The sequence below is a fragment of the Onychomys torridus genome, chromosome 6 (assembly GCF_903995425.1).
Source record: "Onychomys torridus chromosome 6, mOncTor1.1, whole genome shotgun sequence".
NCBI lineage: Eukaryota > Metazoa > Chordata > Mammalia > Rodentia > Cricetidae > Onychomys > Onychomys torridus.
Window position 1 is genome coordinate 107,066,374 of NC_050448.1, and position 14,291 is coordinate 107,080,664.

A 14,291-nucleotide genomic window follows, 5' to 3' on the forward strand; every position below is an offset into this window, starting at 1 on the left:
CTTCACACTCAGCCAGTCTGAAAATCCTGTGTAACTTCTGCCATGTGACCCATGTTGCATAACTACTTCTCTGGGCCATAGACAAGACACAATAGAAGGAAAGTGGAGGACGAAAGGATGGGAGGAAGGTATGAATGGCCGAAGGTTGGCATGTGTACGTCAATTTGTCTCCAGGCAACCATGGAGGTCAATGTTGAGGGGTTGGGTTTATTCATAGTATTTTAGAGGAAATTTTCTCTGTTCTTTCCCTTCCTGTGATATGATGAGGAACAGGGACTTTTTATAAGTCCATAATCATTTTTATTTCTACTTCTAAGATTGTGATGATGGTTTCAGTGGCTGGGAGACGGGGAGGCCATGGGAAGGCACAGGACAGGCAACTGGGAAAGCAGTGCTTATAAAAACTCCCAAACCCATTACGACTCACCAGAAAGATGCAAGAGGTTTTAAAAAATGCAGGTCATCAGTTGACTTCAAAGAATGTAGGGATCTGGAACATAACATTCAGGGTTGTGGTTTTTTTTTTTTTTTTTTTTTTTTTTTTTTTAGGCAGTGGGGGAGGGGGGCTGAGCTAAGTGTGTGTACACTACTTAGCCACGTGCTGGGATAGTAATAATCACAATAAATGATAGTTATTGTTATTCATACTCACAGCATGGTTGAGCAGGGCTTCTATATGCTCTGTTTCACCTGAAGAATTTCTCAAATGTGTCCAGCCTACTGTAAAAAAACAAATACAAACAAGGCTTCTATAACATATGTAAATAGGCTTCAGAAAAACAAAGGAAAAAGAAAACCTTACCTAAAAGGCTACACATTCATGTCCATCACCATTACCATTTAAGGGGTCATCAGAAACTTCTAACCACTCTCCTAAGACTTAAACCCAGTAATGTCCCAAATCTATTTGGCCAAATGCTTTGTGTTTCAAGCTGCGTGTTTGGAAGAAACTTATTCCACATGCTATTAATTACTGTACACATAATTAAGCCTTCCAACAAGTTAAAAGCATTGCAGAGATCCGCTTCCCTTTGGAAACTGAAGTTTCTTTGGATTTACTTCTGAGCTGAAGCACTAACCATGCTAGCTCTCCCTGGCTAGGCCACTGCTTGTAGCTGTTGTTTGATTACTGTGTATCTCAAGTCATCAACACAGGCTCTGGCACACGGTCAGTGCTCTGTATTTATGGGATGAGTGAAGCATTCAAAGGCTCTGATGTTTGTGATCCTTGAATTCTCACTCACAAGTCCTGACATTAAAAGAGCTGGTTCCCTCCTTAAGAAAGTATACGAGTTACAATGGGCATGACAGTTTCCTAAGGCTGGGACATTGAACTAGATAGATGAGCACAATAGAAAGCTATCCTTTCATAGTTCTAGAGACCAGAAATGTAAAACAAAGAGATGTGTTCTCTCTGCTGGCTCCAGGGAAGTCTTCTTTGCTCCTTACAGCTGCTGGTGGTCCCAGCATTCCTTGGCTTGTGGCCACACAATCCCATTCTCTGCTGCTCTCCTCTCAGGGTGTCTCCCTTTTCTATCACCTATGAGGACAGTAGCCAGGGCTATTCTTGACAGAAACTTTCGGACTCCATACAGCCAGAATCTTCCTTTTCCAAATGAAGTCAACTCATAGGTTCTGGGTTGTGAACCTGTGTTTTGGAGGGCCACCCTCAACTCAGGCAGGGTCATGGAAATGCTTTGCAGTTACAGTAGTGACGTGGACATTTCTCTGATCAGTTTCCTCATGATAGCTCTGGACTTAGATGTTCTGGAGCTTTTGTAGCTAAGGAGGCTGAGGATGTGGTTTATGATTAGGTCTAATTTAGAATAAAAGATGGGAGGGATACATTAACATTTCATCCACAGATGGGAAATGTTGACAAGTGGTTTGTTGGGAGAGGAAGTACTTGAGAAGTAACGTTCCACCCAACCTGATGATGTCTGCATGATGCATTAGGGACTGGTACTTGATATACAGAGAGGTGAGTGATGACGTGTGCGACATAGTGGTGGTTAGGATGGTATAAGGTTGATTTTGTAATAATCTCAGTGTTTGGCCCTTTAAGAAGGAATGCCGGTTTATATGGAGATTAAGTCATAAAGACAAGGCCGGAGACTCCTGGGAGCAACAGCTTGAAATGAAAGCCTCATGAAGAATTCTGATCAGGAAGAAAGCCTAGGGTAGACTGTGGCTTCTGCATTGAAACCATCTGCATCCCATTTGGCAGTAGTAAAATGCAAGGTCTTGGAATGCACAAATATCGAAAGAAATAGTACATCTGTGGCAAGCTACCCTAGCATTAACTAAAGAGCTGGAGAGGGCACATTCAGAGTTACAGTCAGTCTGGTAGAAACTGAAAATCTTCAACAGGTGATCTTTCCTTCAGCCCAGTGAGGATAAGGGTCTTGCTGAAAGGTGATCAGCGCTGACTGGGTGAAAGGATTCTTGGCAGAGAAGGAGAAGGGCATGGAGGGAAAACCATCCAGAGATGGGGGAAACACACCCAATAGGTGAGAAACAGAATATCAGTCCCACAGGATGACTTGGATGACAAAGTTGACAGCTGCTGAGGATCCTGGGAGTCATTAGAATACAGTTTTTGTTGTTGTTGCTTTAAGGCAGAAATGGTTGAAATGGTATTCCCACCATTCTGAAAAATGAAATAAAAATGTGTAACATCCAGGGGCAGACAAAGTCATACACAAATCTATAAGCAAAAAAAGCACCCATGACTTCAAATGCTTTAAGCTGGCTGCATATTTGGGATCTTTTTTGTTTTGTTTTGTTTTTGGAGACAGGGTTTCTCTGTGTAGTTTTGGTGCCTGTCCTGCATCTTGCTTTGTAGACCAGGCTGGCCTTGAACTCACAGAGATCTGCCTAGCTCTGCCTCCCAAGTGCTGGGATTAAAGGCATGCGCCACCACTGCCGGGCAATGTATATTTGGAATCTTAAGGGGAAATCGTAAACCTGCTTTTTTCCCCTCGTCATTGAGAACTTACTTTGGTGAATTCATTACTGTATCAAAACTGTGACGATAACACCATAAAGACTGATATGAAGACAATGGAAATTTATACACAACTGAAACACACACTTGCCATGTGACTCTCCTTGGCCATGTGCCAGAAAAATAACCTCTTACCAACACTTTGAGACTCAAAGTGCCAGTATAAAACCTTCCTTACCGCTTTAGTGCTTGCTTGTGCTATTTGGATTCACCCTCCTACCCTGTGCTGTGTAGATTTTATTATTAACTTGACACGATCTAAGGGTGACCTGCTGTGCTGGCTAGTTTTTATGTCAATACAAACTGGAGTCATCTGGAAAGAGAGATCTTCTTTTGAGAACATGCCTCCATCACATTGGCCTGTAGTGTAGGCAAGTCTGTGGGACATTTTCTTGATTAATGATTGATGTGGGAGAGGTTTCGCCCACTGAGGGTGATACTCCCTCCAGACAGGTGGAACTGGGTTAAATAAGAAAGGAAACCCGGCAAGCCATGGGGAGCAAGCCAGTACTCAGCACACCTTCACGACCTCTGTTTCAGTCCCTGCTTCCAGGTTCTTGGCTTCTTCTGCCTTGGATTCCTCCCCTGGCTTCCCATGAAGATGGACTGCAACCTAGAAGCCAAATGCACCTTATTCTTTCCAATTTGCTTTTGATCCTTCTATTTTGTTTTATCACAACAATAGAAACCCTAAGACATCTGGGAAGAAGCAACCCCTGTTGCCTCCATACTTATATCATTTACTATCTGGATCAACCACATATGTATATACTTTAGAAATAAATACACATGTAACATGTACACAGCTTAGAAAATTCCATAAAACTTTAAAAGTAAATTTCCTCTTGATACTTTTGCATATTAAACTTTTGGTTTTAATATCTTTTAAGAAGTAGACAGCTGAGTCAATAATGCTTGGGGCTTTAAACTGAAGGTTGTTTGGCTACACATTTCCCCTTCAAATTTCAGTTTTCATGTTTATGACAAAGCAAGCATACTATATTTGTGGCCGTCGAGATCTGTCTGTGGAAGCTTTTTGTACTTCAGTACTGGGCAGTAAGTGTTCTCATGGTTTGGGGCCTGGAGCTTGTGTAGTGACCCCAATAATGCTGCTGGCTCTTAGCCATTCAAACAATGGCTGAGTTTTACAGCTACATCTGTTTTGAAGACTTGGTCTATTATATTCCCATCTATTCCCACCCCCTCCCCGCTTTTGCCTAATTGCCACTTTAGAGCACCCATTCATTTGAAATTTCCTCTTTGAGTGCGTGGTTTGTCCTTGCCGAAAAGCGGCAAGTTGCCAGATCTTCGCTCTCGGCAGAGGTTCCAGTTCTGTGGAGTTTGTTTGCTTTTGTCTCTTTGGTGGTGGACAGCAATGGGGACGGTGGTGTCGAGGCTATTCTCCTTTCATGGCTGCCTTTGTATTTTTGTTAGTCGATATCTGTTTTTAATATCAATTTTCGGGGTTTTTAATTCAAGTCCATTTAAAGTAAAATGTTTATTAATTATCAAAAAGATAGTTAAAGAGATATTTCAGCTGGCAAATTGAAAGTCAGGTGTGGCAATGTGCATTTGTAAGCCCAGTGCTGGGGGTTGGGGTGGGCAGGTGGGTGCCTGGAGGTACCAGGCAAGCTAGCCCAGTCTGATCCAGGAGCAATCCCTTAGGCTGACCTCTGACCGCAAACACACATGCATACATCTGTTGTATACGTGGGCACAGTTGCACACACATGCCCTCCCCCCAATAATGGTAGTGATGTGTATTATGAATTATTACTGGGGGAGGCCCTGAGGGTATCTTGCATGTGCTGGGTAGAAAGAGAGAAAGAGGGAGGAGAGAGGGAGAGGGAGAGGGAGAGGGAGAGGGAGAGGGAGCGGGAGAGGGAGAGGGAGAGGGAGAGGGAGAGGGAGAGGGAGAGGGAGAGGGAGAGGGAGAGGGAGAGGGAGAGGGAGAGGGAGAGGGAGAGGGAGATCAGAACATTACCTTGTGGGGTCAGAATATTAACAATGCGGTCATTGTGGTGCATTTCACCATCTTTCCTGTCTTGTAACTTTCTTAATCTTTCCTGCCATGACAACTTTTTAAGGTTTTTCTTAGAAAAAGAAAACTCTCTCTGGAGATGTTTGGATGCTTGATTTGCCCTTCCTTCAATGAAAAATAACTGACGAGCACATGCTACATTCTAGACACTGGGCTAAGGCACAGAACATTAAGCAATCATGGAAACACACCCAAGCTTTGTCCTTTTAGGTTCTGATCATCTATCAGGCGATTTGGATGACAGAGAAGTGATGGAGTTTTGAATGAATATTGCGCAATTTAAGATGCTGTCTTTAAAAATATTTTGTAAAGGCATTTTGAAATCATATTTCCAATGCAAGGAAGAAAGACAGCCTTTGGGACATTTTATTTTTCCCTGCCTTTCCGCCCACCTGTCATTCACCACATCCTTAGTGGTACTTGCCCCTCCTCCACACCTAAGCCTCTCCCCATCATGCTCCTTCCCCTCCATATCACCTGTGTTTCATTAGCCTCCTTCCCTTAGCATGTTTCTTCCCCCATCTCCACCAATGGCTCCTTTCAAGTTTCCGGCATTTTACAAGTCTCCATGTTAAACACATGAATGTAAAGATTTGACACTGGGATCCTCCTATGACTGAGAACATGAAACATTTGTCTTTCTGGGTCTGGGTTTCTTCAGTCAGTATAATGTTTTCCAGTTCCACCTATTGACGTGCAAATTTCGTATTTTACTTTTCTTTGCAGCTGAATGAAATCCCATTGTGCTTAGGTTCCATATTATTACAATCTGTTCACTAGCTAATGGACATCTAGGCTATTTCCATGTCCTAACTATTGTGAAGAGAGTAGCTATGAACATGGACGAACCTGTGTCTCTGCAGTAGATAGAGGCACTGGGAACATGTCCAGGAGTGATATAGCTGAGTCACATGGTAGATCTAGTTCTAGCTTTTTTGGGGAACTTCCACACTGATTTTCACAGTGGCTGCACCAATCTGCATCCTACCAACTGTGCATGAGGATGCCTCATTCCCCATATCCATGTCAGAGTTTGTAGTCTTTTATTTCCTTGATCTTAGCCATTCTGACTGGGGTAAGATGATATCTCAAGGTAGTTTTAATTGTATGCTTTCTTGATGGCTAAGGATGGTGAGCTCCTTTTTAAAACATTCTTAGCCATTTGTATTTTATCTTCTGAGATTTCTCAGTCCAGTTGCATAGTCACTTTTTAATTGGGGTGTTTGTTTTTTTGGTGTTTAGTTTTTGAGTTCATTGTATAGTCTAGACTCTAATCCTCTGTCAGATGTATAGCTGGCAAAGATTTTTTCCCCATCCTGTAGGCTACCTCTTCAGTCATTTAACAGTTTCTTCTGCAGTACAGAACTTTTGTGATTTCATGAAGTCCAGCTTGATGACCATTGATTGTATTTTCCAGGCAGCTGGAGTCCTGTCAGAAAGCCCTTACTTGGCCCATGTCCTCAAGTGTACTCCTGCTCTTCCTCTATCAGTTTCAGGGGCTCAGATCTAACACAGAAATCTTTGTTCCATTTTGAGTTGATTTGTGTGCAGAATGAAGAATCAAGTTTCATCCTTCTATATGTGGATATCTAGGCTCTATGTGTTTCCATATGGATTTTCAATTTATGTGAAGAATGGCATTGGAATTTTGATGAGAGTTGCATTGAATCTGTAGACTGCCTTTTTACAATATTAACCTACCAATCCATGTGCATGGGACGTTTCTCCATCTGGTGTCTTATTTAGTTACTCTCTTCAGTATTTTACAGTCTTCATTGTATAGATCTTTCACTACTTTGGATAGATTTATTCCAAGGTATTTTATTTATTTGGAGGCTAATGTGAATGGGATTGCTTCCTTGTTTTCTTCTCACTCCATCTTTGGTATATAGGTAGGCTACTGATTTTGGTATATTACGTTTGTAACCTGCCATTATGCTAAAGTGCTTATTGGCTCTAGGAGTTTCCTTGGAGTCTTTAGGATCTCTCACATAGAGAATTGTTTCATCTGCTATTAGGGGTACTCTGAGTTCTTCCTTTCCCATTTAAATCTTTTCATTTCCCCTCTTGTTGCTCTAGCTAGGACTCCACTACTATACTGAGGGGGTGGTAGAAGCTGATAACCTTTTGTGGTCCCTAATCACACTGGGAATGCTACAAATTTGTCTCCATTTATCAAGCTGATGGTTATTGGCCTGTCAGAGAAAGCCTTTATTATGTTGAGATATGATCCCTCCATCCATAGTCTCTGCACGTTTTTTTTTAATCATGAAGGAATATTGTACTTTGTCAAAGATCCTTTATGCATCAATTAAAAATAGCATGTGATTTTTGTCCTTGAGTACATTAATATGATGAGTTTCATTTGTTGATTTATGTGTATTGAACCATCTCTGTATCCTTGGAATGAAACCAACTTGTTCATAGATCCTTTGGATATATTCTTAAATTTTGTCTGTAAGTTTTTATTGAGAATTTTTGCATCTGTGTTCATCAGAGACATTGTCTTAGAATTCTCTTTTTTGTTGTTGAACTTAATTAGTTTTGATATCATGATAATATTTGCTTCATAAAAAGAGTTTTGAAGTGTTCTTTTTGCTTCTACTTTACAGAATAATTTAAGGATATTGTGTTAGTTCTTCCTTAAAGGTCTGGTAGAATTCTTCACTGAAACCCAGGTTTAAAAAAATCCATTTATTTATTTATTTATTTATTTATTTATTTATTTATTTATTTTCTGATATAGGGTTTCTCTTTGTTGCCCTGACTGTCTTGGAACTCATCTATAGACTAGGCTGGCCTCACACTCAGAAATCTGCCTATCTCTGCCTCCTGAGTGCTGGGACTAAAGGCATGAGCCATCACTGCCCCATCCATCTGGTATCCCTGAGCTTTTTTTAGTTATAAGGTATTTAAATTACCACTTGTATCTCATTGACCTTTAAAATAGAGATACTTGAATTATTTAGTTCAATGTAGTTTTACTTTGGTAGGTCATAGAAATTCAATCACTTCTTTTAGATTTTTTTTTATTTAGTGGAATATAGAAATTTAGATCTCCCCCTGATTAATTTTTCTTAGTGTTTGCAGTAATATTTCCCTTTTAATCCCCAATTTCATTAATTGGGGTCTTGTTTCTCCTTTGGTTAATTTGGTATAATAAGATGTAATAAGACTAGACACAAACCCTTATATCAAGGCTGGGTGAGGCAACCCAGTAGGGGGAAAAGGATCTCAAGAGCAGGAAAAAGAATTAGAGATATCCCCACTCCCACTGTTAGGGGCACCTCAAAAATGCCAAACTAAACAACCACAACATTTGTGCAGAGGACCTAGAGCAGACTCATGTAGACACTGTGATTGCCACCTTAGTCTCTGTGAGCCCCTGAGTCCTGCTTAGTTGATTCTGTGGGCTTTGTTCTCCTGGTGTTCTCAAGACCTCTGGCTCCTACAATCCTTCTTCCCCCTTCTTTTGCAGGGTTCTCAAGAACTCAAGAAATTAGACATCAAAATGCCCAACAGTCCAATTAAGAAATGGGCTATAGAACTAAACAGAGAATTCTCCACAGAAGAAGTTCAAATGGCTGAAAGACATTTAAGGAATTGCTCAACATCCCTAATTATCCGGGAAATGCAAATCAAAACGACTCTGAGATACCACCTTATACCTGTCAGAGTGGCTAAGATCAAAAGCACATAAGACAGCTTATGCTGGAGAGGATGTGGAGCAAGGGGAACTCTCCTCCACTGCTGGTGGGAATGCAAGCTTGTACAGCCACTTTGGAAATCAATATGGTGCTTCCTTAGAAAATTGGGAATCCATCTCCCCGCAAGACCCAGCAGTAGCACTCTTGGGAATATACCCAAGGAATGCTCAATCATACCACAAGGGCATTTGCTCAGCTATGTTCGTATCAGCTTTGTTTGTAATAGCCAGAACCTGGAAACAACCTAGATGCCCTTCAACTGAAGAATGGGTAAAGAAAATATGGTACATATACACAATGGAGTACTACTCAGCAGAGAAAAACAATGACATCATGAGGATTGCAGGCAAATGGATGGATCTAGAAAAAATCATCCTGAGTGAGGTAATCCAGACTCAGAAGGACAAAGATGGTATGTGCTCACTCATAGGAGGATACTAGATGTAAAATAAAGATGACTAGCTTGCTACTCACAACTCCAGGGAGGCTACCTAAAAAATAGGACCCTAAGAAAGACACAGGGATCTCCCAATGACAGAGAAATGGTTGAGATCTACATGAACAATCTGGACGACAGTGGGAGTAATGAAGGGCAAGATTTGAGGGAAAGAAAGCTTAGGAGAGCAGGAAATCTCAGCTGGATCAAGAACAGAAAGGGAGAATGAGGAATAACAGACCATGATAAATGAAGACCACATGAGAACAGGAATAGGCAGAGTGCTGGAGAGGTCCCCAGAAATCCACAATGATATATCCTCTGTAGTCTGTTGGCAATGGTGGAGAGAAAGCCTGATCTGACCTAGTCTGGTGATCAGATGGCCAAACACCCTAACAGTCATCTTGGAACTCTCATCCAATAACTGATGAAAGTGGATGCAGAGATCCTCAGCCAGGCCCCAGGTGGAGCTCCAGGTGTCCAACTGTCGAGAAAGAGGAGGGTCTGCAAGAGCGTGAATTGTTGAATCCAAGATTGCAAAAAGCACAGGGACAAATAGCCAAACAAATGGAAGCACATGAATTATGAACCAAAGGCTGTGGAGCCCCCAGCTCGATCAGGCCCTCTGGATAAGTGAGACAATTGAATAGCTTGATCTGTTTTGGAGGCACCCAGTCTGTGGGACCAGGACCTGTCCTTAGTGCATGAGCTGGCTGTTTGGAACCTTGGGCTTACACAGGGACACATGCTCAGTCTGGAAGGAGGGGACTGGACCTGCTTGTACTAAACCTGCCTATACTGAATCCACCAGGTTTAAACCCCAGGGGTGTCTTGATCCTGGAGGACATGGGAATGGAGGGGAGGGGCTGGGGAGAAGGTGGAGGTGGGGGTGGGAGGGGGGAGGACAGGGGAACCCATGGCTGATGTATAAAATTAAAACACATAATAATAAAGAAAAAATAAGCCTTCTGTTTTCTAATCCAATCGCTAGTTGGTATAATTTGGTGGGTGAAAACTGCTATTGATATTAAGAATCATGATTGAGTCCCCCCTCCCTTGCCAGGGTGGTAGGATCAGAATCCATCCCTGGTGCATGAACAGGGTTTTTCGAGTCTACTACCTATGATGGGACACCTCCTGCAGCCTTGAGGCAAGGGGAAGGGCTTGGAGTTGCCTCTACTAGATGTGCCTCCTTATGGGAGGCCTTGCCTTCTTGTTGGGAGTAGTGGGGGATGGGTTGGGAGTGGGAGGCTGGGGAGGGTGGGAGGAGGGAAGAGGGGGATTTTTGATTGGTGTGTAAAATGAATGAAAATTTTTCTTAATAAATTAAAAAAAGTAAAAGATACAAAAAAAGTGTCATGATTGAAAGAAAGCATGATTGAAAGACATGCATTGTTATTTGCTAGTTTGTTTATTTGGTAGTGTTGGGGACTTAGATTGTTTTCTCTTATTTATATAGTATCATAGAATGATTTTGTTTCTCTTTCTCTTCAGACTAAAGCATTTCTTCCAATATCTTCTGGCTTGGTGGTCATGAATTCCTTTAGTTCACTTTTATCACGGAAAGTTTCTTTTTTAAGCATAATTATGACAGATATTTTTGCTGGGTATATTAGACTAACTTGGCAACTGTGATCTTTTAGAATTTGGAAAACATCACTCTAAGCCCTTCTTGTTTGAGTTAACTCATAGCTTGAGTTAAGAAGTCAGCATTTGTCATGATGAGCTTACCTTTGTACATGACTTGGTCTTGCTTTTTTCAGCTTTCAATATGTCTTCTTTGCTCTATACATCTAATGTTTGAGCAATAACATGATACAAATAGTTTCTTTTCTGGTTCTGTCTGTTTGGTGTTCTGTCTGCCTCCTATAACTGGATGCTCTTCTCTTTCCTTAGATTTAGAAAGTTTTCTTCTATCATTTAAAAATTATTTTGTTAAAATTTTGAGAATTTCATATGATATATTTTGATCATATTCACCCCAACTCACTCCCTTAAGACATCCCAGGTCAATCCCAACCTCCTCATTCCCCAAACTTCATTTCCTAAAACAATTAATGTATCAACTCCAATTTGTACTGTCAATATATATACTTCTGGGTATAGGGCCATTGACTGTAGTATGGTTGACCTACCAAGAGCCATACTTTTGAAGAAAACTAACCTTCCCTCTGCTATCAACCATAACTGTCCATAGCTCCTCAGCTAAGTGGGGGGGCTCATGAATTCTTCCCACTCCTTGATCTTGTGCAGGTCTTATTCAGGCAGCCGCATGAGTTCAGAGGTCCTGTCACATCTAGAAGACACCTTTCTCTGGGTCTTCCCTTGGCTCTGGCTCTTACTGTATCTCTACTCCTTCTTCCATGATTGTTCCTGAGCCCGGGATCTTCTGTGATTTTATTAAGAGTATTTTCTATGACCTTTTGTCTGAAATTCTTCCCTTCATTTTTAACATTTTTCAATTAGATTTATTCATTTCCTATGTGAGTATTTTTCCTGCATGTATGTATGTGCACCACATGTGTATTTGATACCCAAGGAAGTCAGGGCATGGGATCCCCTGGAGCTAGAGTTACAGACAGTTGTGAACTGCTCTGTAGGTGTTGGTAAAAGAACACCCCACCCCCATCTTTGGAAAGAACAAGTGCTCTTAACCATGGAGCAATCTCTCTAGCCTCCTCTTCTTGTGTGTCTGTATTATGTCTGTAATATACAGGCTTTGCCTTTTTGATGAGTCCCAGGGTTCTTTCATGTTATATTCATACATTTAAAAAAGTTTATGATTGACTTTACTAATGATCAATTCCTCTATTTTTTCTTCATAGCCTGATATTCTGTAGTCCACATGATCTGTTCTATTGGAGAGGCTTTTCACTGAACTTTTTTTTTTTTTTTTGTTTTTTGAGACAGGGTTTCTCTGTGTAGCTTTGTGCCTTTCCTGGAACTCACTTGGTAGCCCAGGCTGGGCTCAAACCCACAGAGATCTGCCTGGCTCTGTCTCCCGAGTGCTGGGATTAAAGGCGTGCGCCACCAATGCCCGGCTGCCACTGAACTTTTTATTTGTTTTATTACATTGTTTTCATCAACCTTTTGGTTTGGGTTCTCTTTAGGATTTCTATCTCTTTATTAAATCATATTTTCATATCATGGACTGTTTCCCCCATTTCACTCAGTTGTTTTGTGCTCTTGGAAAATGTTGGAGTCTTCTTTGAGTTGTTTTTTTCAAACATTTGTAATTATTCCTTTGAATTCTGTATCTAAAATTTTGTGTAAATTATTTTAATTAGTGGTCATTAGTACAGGGTTGGTCATTTTTGGAGGAGATGGGTTTTCTTGGTTTTCATGTTTTTGCTCTGGGATCTGGGTTCTATCATTACTTAAGATTTATTGCTGCTTTTCTGGTTCTTTTAATTCAAGTTGTCTGTCTTCTTTCGGTGGATGTGTTTATAGGGTCCAGGAGAGACTGGATCCTAGTTAGTACAGTTGTGGTGACATTTTCATCTGGTAGAATGGTGTTCCAGTCCCCATGCCCTGTCTCCAGTCTGTCCCTGTGGGGTGGGTGCTTCTTTCTCAGCAGCAGTCACTACCCAGTAGTTAACCCACTCTGACTAAACAGAGTAGCAGGTTACTGGAAAACAGACACTTGCTAAGTACAGGTTATTTAGGAAGTAAAGACCCCACCAGTACCGTCTGTGTTAATATGTTAGTATGAGGGAAAGGGAAGGAAAGGGTGAACAATCACAGTGAGCCTGTCATAATGTTGGGTTGTTAGATGGGAAGTGGGAGAGAGACAGGAGTGGGAATAACTGAGGCAGAAGAAAAAGTGGTGGATGTGTGGGAGCTTCGATTAGCATTAGACTTTTGAAGAGAGGTAGAGATGGGTGCCCAGATATTGTAAACCAGGGCATCTCTGGGCTCTGGGCAATGTGACAGTATGAGGAATGGATATGAGAAAGAGAAGGAGGAAAAGGGAAGAGAGAAGAGAGAGAATCATTGAAAAGGAGCTAACAGTGGGGATAGTGTTAGCCTCCTTCTATGCCCCACTGTACTGTATAGATAAGACTTAGCTGTAGAGAGAGGGCAGCTGGGTGGAGACAGAAGGGAATGGACTCTGGGGCAGATGAGGAAGGAATAGTTGTCGGGGAGAAGAAAGTAGGGTAGGTATCAGAAAGTAAGAGCTCTGGCCTGGATGCTGATTTTGGCTTGTGGATCAGTTGCTTTGTCTCTCTCGTCCTGATATCTGCTCTCACCCGTGTTCTTCTGTGCCTCTCAGTACTCCTGTGTGCAGGATTTTCTTGACTCTGTTCTGTGGTATGCGACAGCACAAGCAAACTGTCCAGTTGAGGTTGCTGAGGCTCCACAGTGTCAGGAGCAGCAGACGGCTGTGAGGTGTCCAAAGTGCCTTCACTAGGTCCCTGTAGCTCGCCGCTCCTGTTGGCATAGTGATGGTGGCCCTGGCAGCAGCCATGGGGAACCCTCCTGTGGAGTCCCTTCCCAAACCTCCTTTGTAGATTTTTGGATAGGAGTCTTTTAGCCAGTTTGCTGGATGGTGCTGGCTGCTGGCACAGTAACAAGTCCGGTCCAATGGCTGCGAAAGTTCATGGGTCCGATGGTAGAAGTTTGTTGGTTGGAGAGGTTTGGGGAGGGGAGAAATTGCTGATAGAGTGGAAAAAAAAAACCATTCATGATCTCTTTATTTCCCAAAATACAGTCAGCCAGCCATTTCTTCATCATTTCCAGCTTGCCATCTTACCTGAAAATCTATTTTTGAAGAACCACCTAATTGTATTACCTCTGAGAGAGACACAGTATTCATACCAAAGAGTTTGGTTTCTGAACACCTAGATTACCTATTAAGTATATATATAAAATCTACCTTTATAAATACAAAAAAATTAAGCTGCTGCAATCCTGGATTTGTCTATTTTGATTATTTGTCACATAGAACTTGTTTCTGGAATACTTAGTCACTGTGGTGTCTGGTAACCCTCTGGCTACGGATAAGTACTGAGAAGGTGGAAGGGAACCTGGAGTCCAGCTCAGGCCTGCACATTCTCAGCTTTCTTGCCTGCTTCTGCTATACTGTTTCCGTAACCACAA